The following is a 16070-nucleotide window of genomic DNA, read 5'->3' as shown; positions in this document are numbered from 1 at the left end:
CAATATGGACCAATGAGAAGAGAATGTCATGAATGAATGATTATGATTTTTCCTATTCTGTGTCTCTGAAGTCTAACGATGAAGAAGTTTGGCCTAGATGGCTCACACCTATAATCCCAGCACTCTGGGAGGCCAAGGCAGGTGGATCACTTGAGCCCAGGAGTTCCAGACCAGTCTGAGCAACATGGCAAAACCCTGTGTCTACGAAAAAAAACATACAAAAAATTAGCTGGGCATGGTGGGGTGTACCTGTAGTCCCAGCTACTGGGGAGGCTGAGTGGGAGGATCACTTGAGCCTGGGAGTTCGAGGCTATAGTGATCTGTGGTTGTACCACTGCACTCTAGCCTGGGCAACAGAGCAAGATCCTATCTTAAATTAAAAAAAAAAAAAAAAAAAAAAAGACGAAGAAAACAAAAAAGATTTGAGAAATGAAAGAATGAAAGAACATATTATGGAATTACAAAGTATGTTCCCTTCAGGCCCAGGATAGCACCTCTTTTCCAGAGAGCACCAACGAGGCGCCAAGGGACTTATCTTCTCAGGTCAAACCATTTTCCCCTGGAAAACTTCCAAAATGTAAGTAGAAATTATTATTTGTTCTTGGAGAAGCTGAGTCAGAATATACTAGGGTTGATCAGATGGCACTGTGGCCTCTCAGACCTCAGTCGGTCTCTTATTCCTGTTTCCGTTTCCTCCACCCCCGACCCAGGCACCACCAATTCCTTTGCATCAGCTTTTCAACACACTCAGTGGTGCACTGTGAGAGGCTGTTTGGGGGGTGGGGGGGCCAGCGGAAAGCGCAGGAGGATCGCTTCAGCACACAGATTAGAATCCAGCCTGGGCAAAATAGACCCTGAGTCTATTCAAAAAAAATTGTTTTTCATTTATAAAAATAGAAAAATTAAACACACTCAAGACTCTCCCATTTGGGGGAGAAAAAAGGAATGAATGAAGCAGGACTCCTCTCCTCCTCCATCTGCCTCCATCTGCAACATTCTCTCCTTCCTTGCCTTCCTAGCAAACTTGTCGAAAACAAGTCCTCTACCTTCTCGTCTCATGCCCTCCCCATGCAATCAACCAAGCCACCAACGACTGCTTCAGCGCTTAATCCTCCTGATATCTCAGTGCCCTTGGACACTGTCAGCCACTTCCTCTGAGAACCCTTTGTCTTCGCAGCTGTAATGGCACTCTGGTGGTTTTTCTATGTTCTCTCTGCTCTTTTCCTGTCTCGTCTGCTCGCTTATCTTCCTCCACCATTTCTTGAATGTCAAGGTTGCCCATAGCTCTGTCCTCACATGCCAGTTTCTGTTCTCCAGTCTCTCTGGAGTAGCTCAACTGCACTCACAGCATCAAGTGCCGTCTCCAAATCCATTCTTGCAGTCCAATCGTCTTCACTTTGGACACCTGGAAGCAGCTGCCTCCAGGAAACCTCTGTAATGCCCTTAGCACTTCTACCTCTCTGTGCCTCCAACTGAATTCATTACATCTTTTACCCTCAACGTGCTGCTTCTAGTTGTACAGTATATTAGGGTTCTCGAGAGAAACAGAATCAATGAGATATGTGTGTAGAGGGAGAGAGAAGGGGAGAGAGAGAGTAAGAGAGAAAGAAATTGATTGATTTTAAGGAACTGACTCATAAGCTTGTGGGGGCTGGCAAGTCTGAAATTTGCAGGACAGTTCAGCAGACTGGAGACCCAGGGAAAGGTTCATGTTGGAGCTTGAGTCTGAAGGCAGCTGGAAGCAGAATTCCCTCTTGCCAGGAACTTCAGTCTTTTCTCCTCAGGCTGATCTGATCAGGCCAGTCCCTATTATGGAGGGTAATCTGCTTTATTCGCAGTTCATGTTAATCACATCTTTAAAATGCCTCCACAGCAACATCTAGACTGGTGCCTAACCAAACAACTGCATAGTGTGGCCCAGCCCAATTAAAACATGAAATTAACCATCACACATACCATCTTAGAAAATGATCCCAACATCTAAGAGATGCCTTAATCCAGGATCCTGGGAGTTTGCCTCAGTTCCTTATATGATCCAAACTTCACACAGCCAATCTAGCACCACATTTTATGTACTCCGCTTCCTAAATACTTCTCATCCATTCCCACTGCCTTCTAGTCCAGGGCCCTGTCACATCTGAACTGCTACAAGACCATCCTCACTGCACTTGAGTTTCTAGTCTTACTTTCTTCAAATATTTCCTAGATACAGCAAAGGGAGAAAAAGCTTGTTAAGTTGTGAATATGATCATGCGAATTTCCTACTTCATCTGGATTCATACAAACACCACAGCTGTCACACGGTCTGGTACAGGTGGGAACTACCATTGACTCTGCTATCATGAGTGTTACTGGTGTGTGCATTTCCAAAATAGAGAATAACTCGTGGCAAATTTCTGAGCAAACTAGAGTACAATCTTCTCTCAATTTACACAGCAGTTATTACAATTCTGGAAAATGCAGTGCTATTAAAACCCTGCTGTCTGAGTCTGCATGGCGACTATAACAAAAGACCATAGAATGGGTGGCTTAAGCAACAGAAATTTCTTTCTCACAGTTTTGGAGGTTTGGGGGGCAAGATCAAGAGTTGTTTCTTGGTGAGGGCTCTCTTCCTGGCATGCGGATGGCCATCTTCTTGCCATGTCCTTACTTGTAGGAACAGTGAAAGCTCTCTCCCGACTCTTCTCATAAGGGTACTCTTCTCCCCGTGAGAGCCCCATCTTCATGATCATGACAATCGCCTCCCAAAGGTCCAACCTTCAAATCCCATCACATTGGGTGCTAGGACTTTAACATATGAATTTGAGGGGACACAATTCAGTCACATATCATAAAATATGGTAAAATGTAAAACAGAGTTAAGTTCTAAGCTCAAATCATTCGAAACATGTTTTGTTTTTGTTTTCTACCTACAGGAAAATCTAACCATGGATTCAAGAGTCTTGAAGAGCTCAGAACTACTTTCAACATGGGAGACCAACCTGAAATTACAGAGGATTTAGCATCTTTGGCCTCCACCCATCAAGTGCCAGTAGCACCTGCCCATCATCATGATAACCAATTTTGACCCCACAACTTTCCAAACGCCTCAAGGGGGTAAACATACCCCACCACTGGACTTCTACCATGAACCCTGAAGCTTTGACATTCTTACTGAATGCTCATTCTTGCTGAAAGTTTAATCTTTCCTTTTTTTTTTTTTTTTTAGGTGGAGTCTCACTCTATTGCCCAGGCTGGAGTACAGTAGCATGATCTCAGCTCACTACAGCCTCCGCCGCCTGGGGTCAAGCAACTCTCCTGCCTCAGCCTCCAGAGTAGCTGGGACTACAGGTGTACACCACCACATGGGCTAATTTTTTGTAATTTTAGTGGAGATGGGGTTTTGTCATGTTGGCCAGGCTGGTTTTGAACTCCTGACCTCAAGTGATCCACCTGCCTCAGCCTCCCAAAGTGTTGGGATTACAGGTGTGAGCTATCGTGCCCAACCCTGAATGCTTGTTCTTTTGCTGACTTTATCATCCTCACCTTTTTCCTTTCCCAGTTTCCAGACCCAGTGGAAATTCCTTCATCACTCCCCAATCAATCCATTAATCAGAAACAAAATAATCCAATTTGGGCTCCGAACTCGGGGGGCTCAGTAAATACTGTTTGCAAACAAATGTCATCTCCACTTTTCCTGGCTGCCCCAGGGACGGACAGGAAGAGGTCTAGACCACAACAAAATGGTCCTGGAAATATTACTTGGCTCTCCTCTCACACCCAGAGAAATTATTGAAATTTCACATGGAAATTCACTCCCTGCCAGCATCCGATCATTTGAGTCCCTGAAGTGTGGTTTAGAACTCTCCAGACTTAGCCGGGTGCGGTGGCTCAAGCCTGTAATCCCAGCACTTTGGGAGGCTGAGGCGGGTGGATCACGAGGTCGAGAGATCGAGACCATCCTGGTCAACATGGTGAAACCCCGTCTCTACTAAAAATACAAAAAATTAGCTGGGCGTGGTGGCACGTGCCTGTAATCCCAGCTACTCAGGAGGCTGAGGCAGGAGAATTGCCTGAGCCCAGGAGGCGGAGGTTGCGGTGAGCCAAGATCGCGCCATTGCACTCCAGCCTGGGTAACAAGAGCGAAACTCCGTCTCAAAAAAAAAAAAAAAAACACAGAACTCTCCAGACTTGTACTTTCGGCAGGGTTCCCTGCAGCATTCTTCCATGAGTTTCCTACAGCTCTCCCTGTGGGGAACACTGAGTTCTCCCTGGGGTGAGTTTGGGGATCTTCAAAGGGGTCCCATATCCAAAGAAACTCCTGCTCCCCAAGAGCCCACTAAAACCTGAGATCAAGTCTAGGCACCTTCATTAGCTCTTAGCAGCCTCATTTGAGCTGCCTGCCCACTGGGGCTGCTCCCATAAAAGAGCAGGATGTCCTGCAAATCCATCAGGCGCTCATACACAGGGACCTCCCAAGCAGATGGCCATGGGTCATTGGGAGACTCAAGAAAAATGAGAAACAGTTGATGAGACTCGAGTTTTGTTTTTTTGTTTTTTTTTAATGAATCTACATTTCTGTAGTAACTCACTGAATGATATTCAATAATGTCTATGCCACATTGACTCATTGCCACTATCTAAAGTCTCAATGGACTTCTGGAGTCCCTTAGTCCAGCAGCATTTTCCAGATAAGAAGATTGACTCCAATCTCCTCATTTCCTTTTTCTTGCTCTTCAGGCATTGATGGAGCCCATTTCTCAAGCAAGCCTGAGGAATGGTCTGGACCCCACAGGAACTGCGGCAGCCGCAGAGCCCTGGCACCTTCCCCCTGAAAAGGCTGATGGGGCAAAGCTGTGGCCAGAACCAAGCCTGTCAGTGACAACTAGCTTAAAAAGAGAGTGAAAGAGGAAGCCAACAAGTAATTCCGAGAATCAGGGGTGGAGAAACCAGGTCACGTGCATGCGGCTTAGTCACTGAGTTGAAGTTGGGTGTGCTGGAGGCAGCTGCCTCTTTCTGAGTCTTACAAGGTCGGGGTCTTGCCAAGGTTGCAGAACCTGTTAGTAAAGGTTGAGCATCCCAAATCCCAAATCCAATATGCTCCATAATCTGAAACTTTTTGAGCACTCAGAGGAACTCCTGGAGCATTTTGGATTTTAGGTTTTTGCAAGAGAGACACTCAAGCCATAGCAACATGTAACAGCTGAGTAGGAAGCAGCAGTCTGTCCCCACCTCACTTCCTTCCACCTGCCTGGGAGGACAGTTGCCAAAAGAGAGAGGCTAAATGTGGTCAAACTCTGGCCTGCGGTTTCTCAGTCAGAGACTCAGTGAGGGAACTGACCCCTACTGTCCTCACATGTGCCAGTTTGAAGGTGAGCTCATAGATTCTTATGAGCAATGCCATCTGGAACCTCAGCCAAGGTCTGCCAAGAGGAAGCCAGAATTGACTATTTGGCCTCACAAGCAAATGTGACCAATGAGATGTTTCACGCCACAGTCGGAACTAGATTCAGTTCTCCAGACTTCTAATCTGGTACTCCTTCCCCTGACCCCCTGGGAGAGTAGAAAGTTGTAGGGGTATGGACTTTATGAAGAGAAGGATCAAACCCACATTAGTAGTCTCTCCAGCCCTGAAAAATGTTTTCATGGAGTCACCTTCCATCATGCAGTCTTCGATAGACAAGAGTATTCCATGTTTAGAATGTTCTTTCTCCACAAACCTTCTGATCCTGAAGGATCTCCATCATGATCCTCCCTCAGCAGATAATATTGTCACATACTTCCTGTTAAGAGCATGTGAACTCAAAATATCTGAGACAGGTTTCAGTCAATTTAGAAAGTTTATTTTGCTGGCAGGGCGCAATGGCTCACGCCTGTAATCCCAGCACTTTGGGAGGCTGAGGCAGGCAGATCATCTGAGGTCAGGAGTTTGAGACCAGCCTGACCAACATAGAGACCAACCCCGTCTCTATTAAAAATACAAAATTAGCCAGGTGTGGTGGCACATACTTGTAATCCCAGCTACTCAGGAGGCTGAGGCAGGAGAATCGCTTGAACCTGGGAGGCAGAGGTTGCAGTGAACCCAGATCGTGCCATTGCACTCTAGCCTGGGTAACAAAAGCAAAACTCAGTTTCAAAAAAAAGTTTATTTTGCCAAGGTTTAAGACACACCCATTACACAGCCTCAGGAAGTCCCGATGACAGGTGCCCAAGGTGGTCGGGGCACAGCTTGGATTTATACAATTTGGGGAGACACGAGACGTCAATCAACATGTGTCAGATGTACATTGATTTGGTCCTGAAAGGCGGGACAACTCGAGGTGGGAAGCGGGCTTCCAGGTCATAGGTAGGTAAGAGACAAATGGTTGCATTACTTTGAGTCTCTGATTAGCCTTCACTGAGTACACAATTCACATGTGAGAGGAGAGTAGAGGAATAGTGACTTTTGCCTTAGTCTGGCTTAGTGAAACAAGGAATTTCCTTGTGGGCAAATTGTGAGGGCAGTAAGTAGCATTTTTTTTTTTTTCAGTCGTTGTCACTATCTTAATCAGGAACGAAATGGGAGGCAGGTTTGCCTGACACAGTTCCCAGCTTGACTTCCCTTTGCCTTAGTGATTTTGGGATTCTTAAAAGACAAACTTCAGTTGAATTAAATTTAAAGAAGTTTAATCGAGCAATGAATGATTCACAAATCAGGCAACCCCCAGAATCACAGCAGATTCAGAGAGACTCTAGCCCTTCCACGTGGTGGAAGAAGATTGATGGACAGCAAAAAAAAAGTGACCTACAGAAAATAGAAGTGAGATACAGAAACAACAGGTGGACTGGTTACAGCCCAACGTTTGCCTTATTTGAACATGGTTCTAACAGTTGGCTACATTGGATTGACCAAAATTCAGGGATTGGCATAACTGTAGGCTATAGTCGGTTTATAACCTCCACTTGTTATTTCACGATGTACAGAAAACCCTTGAGGCCAAACTTAAATATATAAGAAGGGCGCTTTAGGCTAAACTTGATTTAATTTTCCCATTGGGTTTCAAGACCAAGTAAGTACCTTTACAATGGTAATAATGACATCAATAACCAAAGTTCTGGTCGATCTCTCAAAATTGAGAAAATGGCCAAAAGGGGGGAATTGTTAAATCAATCGGTCCATCAATGATAACAAATATTCTACCCTAATGCAAGTTGTTGGTAAGAGGGAAGCTGGCAGTGTGGGCTGGGGGCGGGGAGTGAAGAGGAAGTATATGGAACTCTCCATGCTTTCCACTCAGTTTTTCTGTAGACCTAAACCTACTTTAGAAAAGAAAGTCTATTAATTTCAAAATAGAAAAATAAAAATATCCACCCTTGTCCCCCAAGACCCCCTTTGTTTCGCACCCCATCTTTTGCTCGCTTATACAGCAAAACTTCCAGGTTGGTTTCTCTCACCTCTGATTTTTTCTCAGCCCTCTCTCTGCAGTAGCTTCCTACTGCCGCATCACAAATGATCACGACGTCAGTGGCTTACACAACAACACAAGTTTATTATCCTGCAGTTCTGGAGGTCAGAAGTTCTAAAGTCAAGGTGCCGGCAAGGCTGCTTTCCTTCTAGAAGCCTCCTGCATTCCTTGGCTGGTGGCCCTTGACCCTTCATCTTCAAAGCCGGCAGCACAGCCTCTTCCAGTGCCTGGCCTCCTCTTCTGCCCTTCCTTCTTCTTTCTCTGTCTCTGACTCTCCTGCCTCCCTTTTATGAAGACCTGGCGATTACTTTGAGCCCACCTGGATATTTTGTCATCACATCCCTCTCTCAAGATTCTTCATTTGGGCAAATCTGCAAAATCCCTTTGAACATATAAGATATTGTATTCACAGATCCTGGGGATTAGGAGGTAGACATCTTTGGGGGCCACTGATCAGCCTACCACCTTCTCTAACTGATCTCTCCTGAAATGGCTCTCATCAGTAGGTTACTGGCAGCCTCTGGGTTGCAAAGGCCCAGGGTCACTCCCTCATCTTGTTTGACCCCTCAGCCACATTCAGCTGGAGTGATCTCTCCCTTCTCAAGAAATTATCTCCTCTTGGCTTCCATGACATCCAGTCTCCATGCCCCTGGGTCCCCTGGCCTTGCTTCTCTGCTGGATGTCTAAACATGGTCCTGACCCAGGGCCCCATCATCTGTTCTTTAGATGCACCCAAGCAAATGACGGCTTACAGCTCCAGCTCTATGCTGATGACTCACAAGTTTATGTCTCTACCTTGTACCTTTCCATTGAGGCCCAAAATTGTATATCTCCCTGACGCTGTCTTTGTATGCCTTCAATACTATTTTTTTTTTTTATAAAAAATAGGGTCTTGCTCTGTCGCCCAGGCTGGAGTGCAGTGGAGTGATCACAGCTCATTGCAGCCTTGACTCCCAAACTCAGGCAATTCTCTTGCCTCGGCCTCCCAAGTAGCCAGTACTACAGGCATGCACCACCATGTCTGGCTAATTTTTAAAATTTTTTATAGAGACAGGGTCTCACTATGTTGATCAAGCTGGCCGAAAATTTCTGGCCTCAAGTGATCCTCCCACCTCAACCTCCCAAAGTGCTGGGATTACAGGCATGAACCAACACACCTGGCCATTGTTACTTGTAAACCATTATCAACTTCACAGAAAAGTTGAACTACAGTACAAATAACTTGTTTTCTGAGCTATTTCCTGATGTCCCATCACCCCTGAAGACTTTTTATGTTTATTTCCTACAAACAAGAACATTGTCCTACCTAACTATAATACCACCATCAAATCAGAAAATTAACTTTGATTCATTAATACCATCTAATCATCTGACCCCCTTCAAGTTTCACCTGCCATGTCTGTTGTGGTAAAAGGATCCAGTTCAGAATCATGAATCATATGCAGTGGTCATGTCTCCAGTCTCCTTCAGTCTTAAATGGTTCCCCAGACTTTGACCTTCAAGACCTGGATACTTACGGAGACTACAGGCCAGTTACTTTGTAGGACATCCGTGACGGGCTTCCGTGGCTCTCTCCATGGAAAGGCCTCAGTAGAAAGGTACAAGATGGAAGTATAAATTTGTGCATCATCAACATAGACCTGGAATATTAAGCCAGCAGTTGCAGATGAAGGCCAGGCATGGTGGCTCATGCCTGTAATCCCAGCACTGTGGGAGACCGAGGTGGGTAGATCACCTGAGGTCAGGAGTTCGAGACCAGCCTGACCACCATGGTGAAACCCTATCTCTACTAAAAATACAAAAATTAGCTAGGCATGGTGGCGGACACCTATAATCCCAGCCACTTGGGAGGCTGAGGCAGGAGAATCGCTTGAACCAAGGAGGTGGAGGTTGCAGTGCGCCGAGGTCACACCATTGCACTCCAGCCCAGGCAACACAGCAAGACTCTGTCTCAAAAACAAAAACAAAAAAATCGAAAACAAAGAACAGATGAAGAGGGCTGAGGGCTGGGCCTTGGGTCACTTGGTTATGCACCTTTGGTGGAAGCATCACAGATGAGGTGCTGTCTTCTTTTCATCACGTCCTGTTGCATGGTGCACAGTTCTGCTTTGTCTCATTAGTGATGAAGTTCCATTTTAATGTTTAAGATGAACTCACTAGGGTTTACCACTGTATTCTTTTCCCCTTTGTAATTAACAAGTATCTTTGTGATGAGACACTTTGAGACTATGTAAATATAGTGTTCTTCATCCAACTTGCTGTTTATTCACTGTTTAAAAAGGAAACCACAAATGTGAACTCATGACTTTCCTTTTTATTCAGGATTACAGCCCACTACCAGCATGATTTCTCAAATTGTCCTTGTTTTGGCCAGTCCTTTTGTCATGGCTCCAACACTGTTTGAGTACGTCCTTGCCTTCCTGAATAAAGTGTTCAATTTTACCTTGTATTTTGCCTGCCTATACCCTGGAATCAGTCATTTCTCCAAAGACTCCAATTCCTTTCGCAAGGAATCCAGTTCCTTTTGATTCTATATTTAGAATTGATGATCTGGAAGGTAGGTGTGTTTATTGCTGATGAAGTGTTGTCAGGTTCTGCAGAGGACAGGGCTGGAGGAAATGCACACACACATGCGCACACACAAACTTATGCCTCAGAGGGCAGCGTGAGAGGGAAAATATATACACACATTTATATCTTTATCTATATCTATCTATATTTCTTTTTCTCTTCTTTTCTTTTTCTTTCTTTCTTTCTTTCTTTTTTTTTTTTTTTTTTTTTTTTTTTTTGAGAGAGAGGTTATCACTCCATTGCCTAGGCTAGAGTGTACTGGCTCATTGAAGTCTTGACCTCCCAGGCTCAGTGATCCTCCCACCTCAGCCTTCTGAGTAGCTGGGACCCCAGGCATGTATTTTTGGTAGAGATGTGTTTTTGTCATGTTGCCCAGGGTGGTCTGAAACCCCTGGACTCAAGCGATCCACCCACCTCAGCCTCCCAAAGTGCTGGGATTTCAGGCATGAGCCACTGCGCCTGGCCTGGCCTATCCTATATCTATCTATCCTATCTATCTGTTCATCCATCCATCTATCTATCCATCCATCTAACTATTTATAGAAAATCATGAGTTCACATCAACACCTCCAATTCCAACCCCTATTATAGGGTTAGTTCTAGTTTCTGCCTTTCAATACTTGCAATTCCTTCTCAGACAATGAGAACCCTAGCACCCATTATCCTTACTATCTTTGTATTTTTATCAATCACCCATGTGCAACCACTCTCCCATTCCTGCTGCCATCTTCTTCCCAGCATAGATGCCCTCTTCAACCCATTTGGGGCCCAAGACCCCACTCCAGGCTGTCCCTATGAGAATTTCCTCCTCAATCCTCTCAGGTTCTGAGTCTCACACTGGGCCCCACCCCACTACCCCATGTGGATGCTACCCTCGCATTGCAGGACTTCATCATGTTCCAACCCCCTGTGCCAATTATCATGCCAGATTTAGGTTGTGTTCAGGTTCCGTCACTCATGATGGACCTCCATGGCTCCCCCAATTCTGCTTGGCATGGCTACCCACCTTGCTGTGCCCACTCACAGGCCTTAGGATTCTCGCGCTGCTTTCTTGACATTTCATTTCCATCCTCCAACCCTAGAGGGTTTCTTGGTCTTTCCCAGGTCAATTCATGATACCACCATCCAGCTCATGGCTCAAGCCCACGAGTACAAGTCATCCATGATTCCACAGTGGACTCCTTCCTTTCCCTCCCTAACTGGTGCCAGTTCCAGAGCCTTTTGGACTTTAGCATTTGTTCTTCTTCTAGCCTGGTCTTCCTGGAATTCTGGGCGCTAGGCTTTCCATTGTTCAAGTCTCTGTCCAGATGCCCTCAACGGAGAGAGGTCCTTCCAGACCGGCTTGTCCAAGGTAACTTCCCAGGCACTCCCTAGCTAACCACCTGGTTACTTTGTCTTCATGTCACTCTGAAATTATCTTGTTCATTCATGGGTTTGTGTCAGTACCACCATCCCCCACTAGAATAAAAGTTCCATGAGAGAGCAGAGACTTGGTCTGTCATACACCATGCTCTCTCCAACACCTATAACAGTGCTTGGCATGAATAGCAATAAGTAAATATTAACTGAGTTAATGAACAAAGTGCATTTAAAATAATAAACCTCATTTACAGAAAAATTGAGCATATAGTTCAGAGATTTCCCATATACTCTCTTCCCCTGCCACAGTTGCACCTATTATTAATATCTTTCCATTATGTGGTATATTTCTTACAATCGATGGGCCAATACTGATACATTATTATGAGCTAGAGTTTGATGTTCAAGGGTAGGAAGATCCAGCAGGGGAGAAAGATGGAGTCCAGAAGACTTAGCCAGTCTAGTCTTTCCACATTCTTCTGCCTGTTTGTATTCTAGTCATACTGGCAGCTGATTAGATGGTGCCCACCCAGATTGGGGGTGGGTCTGCCTTTCCCAGTCCACTGACTCAAATTTTAATCTCCTTAGGCAACACCTTCACATACATACCCAGGAACAATATTTTGCATCCTTCAATCCAATCAAGATGAGACTCAATATTAACCATCACATTAATTATACTTCTTTCTAACAAATCTTTAGTGACTGCCCTAGAGTTTGCAATATACACTATAACTAATCTAATTCCATTTTCAAATAACAAAATACTAATTCACGGGTAGCACACAGGTATCTTAGAAGAGAGTATTCCCAATATCTCCCTCTCAACCCTTATAACATTGCTATTATACATTTTACTTATTCACAAGCTATAATCACCCAACATGTTGCTGCTATTATTATTTTGAACAGTTATTCTCAACCTGATAAAGAACATCTAAAAAAAAAACCCTACAGATACTCACAGAACTCAGGAAAGCACTTTACTTACTATTACTGGTTTATATAAAAGACACAACTCAGCAACAGCCAAGTGGAGGGGATAGCTAGGGCAAGGTATGGGGGAAAGGGGCACTCTCTAACACCACCCTCCCAGAACCTTAATATGTTAACCAACCCAGAAACTCTTCAAACTCTGTTGTTCAGGGCTTATCTGTGGAGGTTACATCATGTAGGCATGATTGATCATTAACTCAATCTCCAGTCCCTCTCTCCTTCCTGGAGGTTGGGGTGGAAGGCATAGGGCTGAAAGTTCCAGGCTTTATTGATTATAAAGCTTGGTCTTCTTGGTGACCAGCCTCCATCCAAAAGCTATCCAGGGGCCCACCAAAAGTAGCCTCATTATAACTTGTATCACCCCTATTATTCAGGAAATTACAGGGGATTTAGGAGCTCTGAGCGGGAACCAAACCGGATATCTTTCTATAACACAAAATGCTTAGCATAGCAATCATCATGATTTTAAATTCCTGGTCTGATTTGTAAATTCTCTGCCATCTCTGAGTCTTATTTCTAAGCTTGCTTTGTCTCTTCCAATTGTGCTTAGAGTTGTCTGCCTTTCAGCATGCCTTGTAAGTTTTTGGTAAAAGCTAGATATAACATATAAGGTCATGGGAGCTGAGACAAACAATCCTTTAGGATGAGGTGTTATGTTTATCTGGCTAAGAATTGGGCAGTATTAAATATTTGCTATAGTTGCAGGTGTCAGAGGCTTCCGTTTTATCTAGTGTCCTCATTTTGGTCTCCTCCATTGTCTTTGGGTTTTCCTAGAAATGCCTTCTTAAATGGAGTTGTAATCCACTGTTTATTATACCACAGAGTCCTGTTGATCTGGTAGTAAGATACTATGTAGGCAAAACATTCTACAATCTTATGATTAAATCCCAGGGATTCACTTTAGGGGCCTGAGTCTCTGGGCTATGATCCTCAGAGAAGTTTCTTAGCCTTTGTTTTTTTCCTTCAGTCATGATGGACAGGAAGGCTACAGGGGGCTGAGTTGTCTAATTGCTCTTCTGCTAGGTCAGTTTGGGCTCCGGTAATGTAATGCCCCTTGAGGAAAGTTTTTTGTTACAGAACACTCTGGGCATATCTCAAAATGATTATTTATCCCCTCCCACTGGCCAGACAGGATTTTTTTTTTTTCCTGTGGTCTTTACCACAAGAACTTTGGTAAACCTTCTTGGAGTTAAACCTCAAGCAAGTCAGGGAGCATCCCAGTAAGACTGAGTACCCAAGAGTATTTAACTCTCAAGCTAGTCCACACTCAGTCTCCAGCAATTAGTCAATTATAATTCAAGTTTTGCTATGATTTCAGAGGCTTCTGGTCCCTGTAATCTGTGATTCTTCTCATTTGTCTGTCTCTCCAGTTTTTGTAGTTTGCCCTGTGACTCAATTCACTGGTATCGAAACAAGAAGAGTTGTTGATCTTCAATTTGTTCAGTTTTTCTCTTGTTGTGGGGAGTAGAGTGACAACTTCCAAGCTCTTCACATATTGGGATAGACTACATTTGTTATTAAAACTTTTTTTCCTAATAATATAAGCAAGATATTTACTGTAGAATGTTTGGAAAGGAAATAAAACAAAAATCACCTACTATCATCCAATCTGTAATAAGTCATAGTTAACATTTTGATATAGTTTTATATTAATATATATGTTTATATAAAAGAGTGAATGTGGCACATGGAGTTTGGTATTGGATTTCCCCATTTTCAGAGCCTATTTCTACAAATTCTCTAAAACTGTGGCTGAAAATATTTTCAATGTTGAATGTCTCTTATAAGGAATAGGATCCTAGATGAGTTCCCTTCAGATCTTAGGGGACTGGTGGGAATTCTGCCAAGGGTCACATGAGAGGCAGGACTGTGACATCCTCTTTATGATCACCCTTGTGCCTAGCCTTAAAGAAGTATCGGCAAATGTTAGGTGACTTCATAGATTAAAAGGCTTATTTTTTCCATCTACAAAAAGTATGTAACATCATTTTCCTCCCTTTCCTACAAAGCCAGAAAGCTAAAAGTGAGATTGAATACTCAGTTTAAATAATTTAGGTGGTTAGTGTATTTTTTTCCCCTCTCCTTCAAAAAGATATTAACATTTCCATTTTAGTAGCTGTAATGTTTAGAATATACATACATTTTACTTGAATCTCCCTTATAGCCTATTTTGGGTTTTGGGTTGTTGTTGTTGTTGTTGTTGTTGTTGTTGTTGTTGTTGTTTGAGACGGAGTTTCACTCTTGTCACCCAGGCTGGAGTGCAATGGTGCAATCTCAGCTCACTGCTACCTCCACTTCCCAGGTTCAAGCTATTCTACTGCCTCAGGCTCCTGAGTAACTGGGATTACAGGCACCCGCCCCTACGCCCAGTTAATTTTTGTATTTTTAGTAGAGGTGGGGTTTCACCATGTTGGCCAGGCTGATCTTGAACTCTTGGCCTTAGGTGATCCATCCATCTTGGCTTCCCAAAGTGCTGGAATTACAGGTGTGAGCTACCACGCCAACCTTCAGAGTCTATTTTGGAAGCTTACAGGCCATAAATAGCAGGTAGACAAACATGAAGCATATCTGTCTTTCCGTCTATCCTGAAACACGTTGTTCAGTGAGGGGTTTAGGGAAGGGTAGGAGTATGGAGGAGAGACCCACAGAGAAGGGAGAAGAATCTAAAATTGGGAATATTTTAAATATTTACAACATTTACTCAATGGTAGATATTTTTATTCTCGTTTTACTGGTTGGAGAATTATGATCATGGAGGTTTATACAACTAACAAGTGAGGGAGTCAGGAGAGAACTCATTCACTCTTTAGTTCGTTCGTTCATTCATTCATTCATTCATTCACTCGACATGTTTTTGAGTGTTTTCTAAATGTCAGACACTATTCTAGCCCCTGAGGATACTGCAGTAAACAAAACAGCCCCAAATTCTTTATCCCTTTCCTTAATGGAGCCTTCTCGGCAGAACGGAGGACTGGTTAGGAGCTGACAATCGGCAGCAGACGCTTGTAAACGACTGGACCTTGTTTGTATTCTCCCACCGGTCCCCGGCCCCTGCTCCGGCCCCGCCCCCTGCTCCGGCCCCGCCTCCAGACCGGCTGCGGCCCCGCCCCTGCTCCGGCCCTGCTGCCAGCCCGGCTCCGGCCCCGCCCCCTGCTCCGGCCCCGCCTCCAGCCCGGCTCCGGCCCCGCCCCCTGTTCCGGCCCCGCCTCCAGACCGGCTGCGGCCCCGCCCCTGCTCCGGCCCTGCCTCCAGCCCGGCTCCGGCCCCGCGCGGATCCCGCGCTGTTAGAGCGCTGCTCGCCGGCCGGCGCTCGGCTCCGGCACCCGCCCTAAAGACCTTTCCTCCCCGCGCGGAGGAATCCGCAGGCGAGCCGAACAGCTCCCCTAGCAAAGTCCGCGGGCCGCACCCAGCCGCACGGCCAGCTTTTGTCCCCCGCCCGCCGCCTCCGTCCGAGAGGCCGACCGCCGGGAGCATCCCGGCCGCGAGCGGCGCGTCCCGGAGCCGGGCGCGGCTAGGGCGCAAGGCTGGCACCTCTCGGGAGCCGCGAGGCGAGAGCTGCAAAGGTAACGCGGCTTGGCGGGGACGCGGGAGCACAGCGCGAGGGCCGCTGACTGGAAGGCAAACGCCGCCTCCCTGCTGCAATTCCCGGAATCCCCTCAGGCTCCCTGTCCTCCCCGACTCCTCCCCTTCCTGCCCTCCCTCGGCGTCCCGAGGATGCGA

The 16070-nt window shown here is 45.3% G+C and overlaps 1 protein-coding gene and 1 long non-coding RNA gene across 2 annotated transcripts in view; one reads left to right on the top strand and one right to left on the bottom strand.

Moving 5' to 3' along the window:
* Positions 1 to 16070, bottom strand: part of LOC141582027 (uncharacterized) — a 177244-nt gene that overhangs the window by 160613 nt on the left and 561 nt on the right. The window lies entirely within an intron of this gene.
* Positions 15762 to 16070, top strand: part of IFNAR2 (interferon alpha and beta receptor subunit 2) — a 65924-nt gene continuing 65615 nt past the window's right edge. The window contains exon 1 of the mRNA XM_074389329.1: positions 15762 to 15913. The gene's annotated coding sequence lies outside the window, so the exon portion shown is untranslated. The remainder of the gene's footprint in view (positions 15914 to 16070) is intronic.

This window comes from Saimiri boliviensis, chromosome 18 (genome assembly GCF_048565385.1).
Source record: "Saimiri boliviensis isolate mSaiBol1 chromosome 18, mSaiBol1.pri, whole genome shotgun sequence".
Taxonomy (NCBI): Eukaryota; Metazoa; Chordata; class Mammalia; order Primates; family Cebidae; genus Saimiri; species Saimiri boliviensis.
This window is presented reverse-complemented; position numbering and strand designations above follow the sequence as displayed.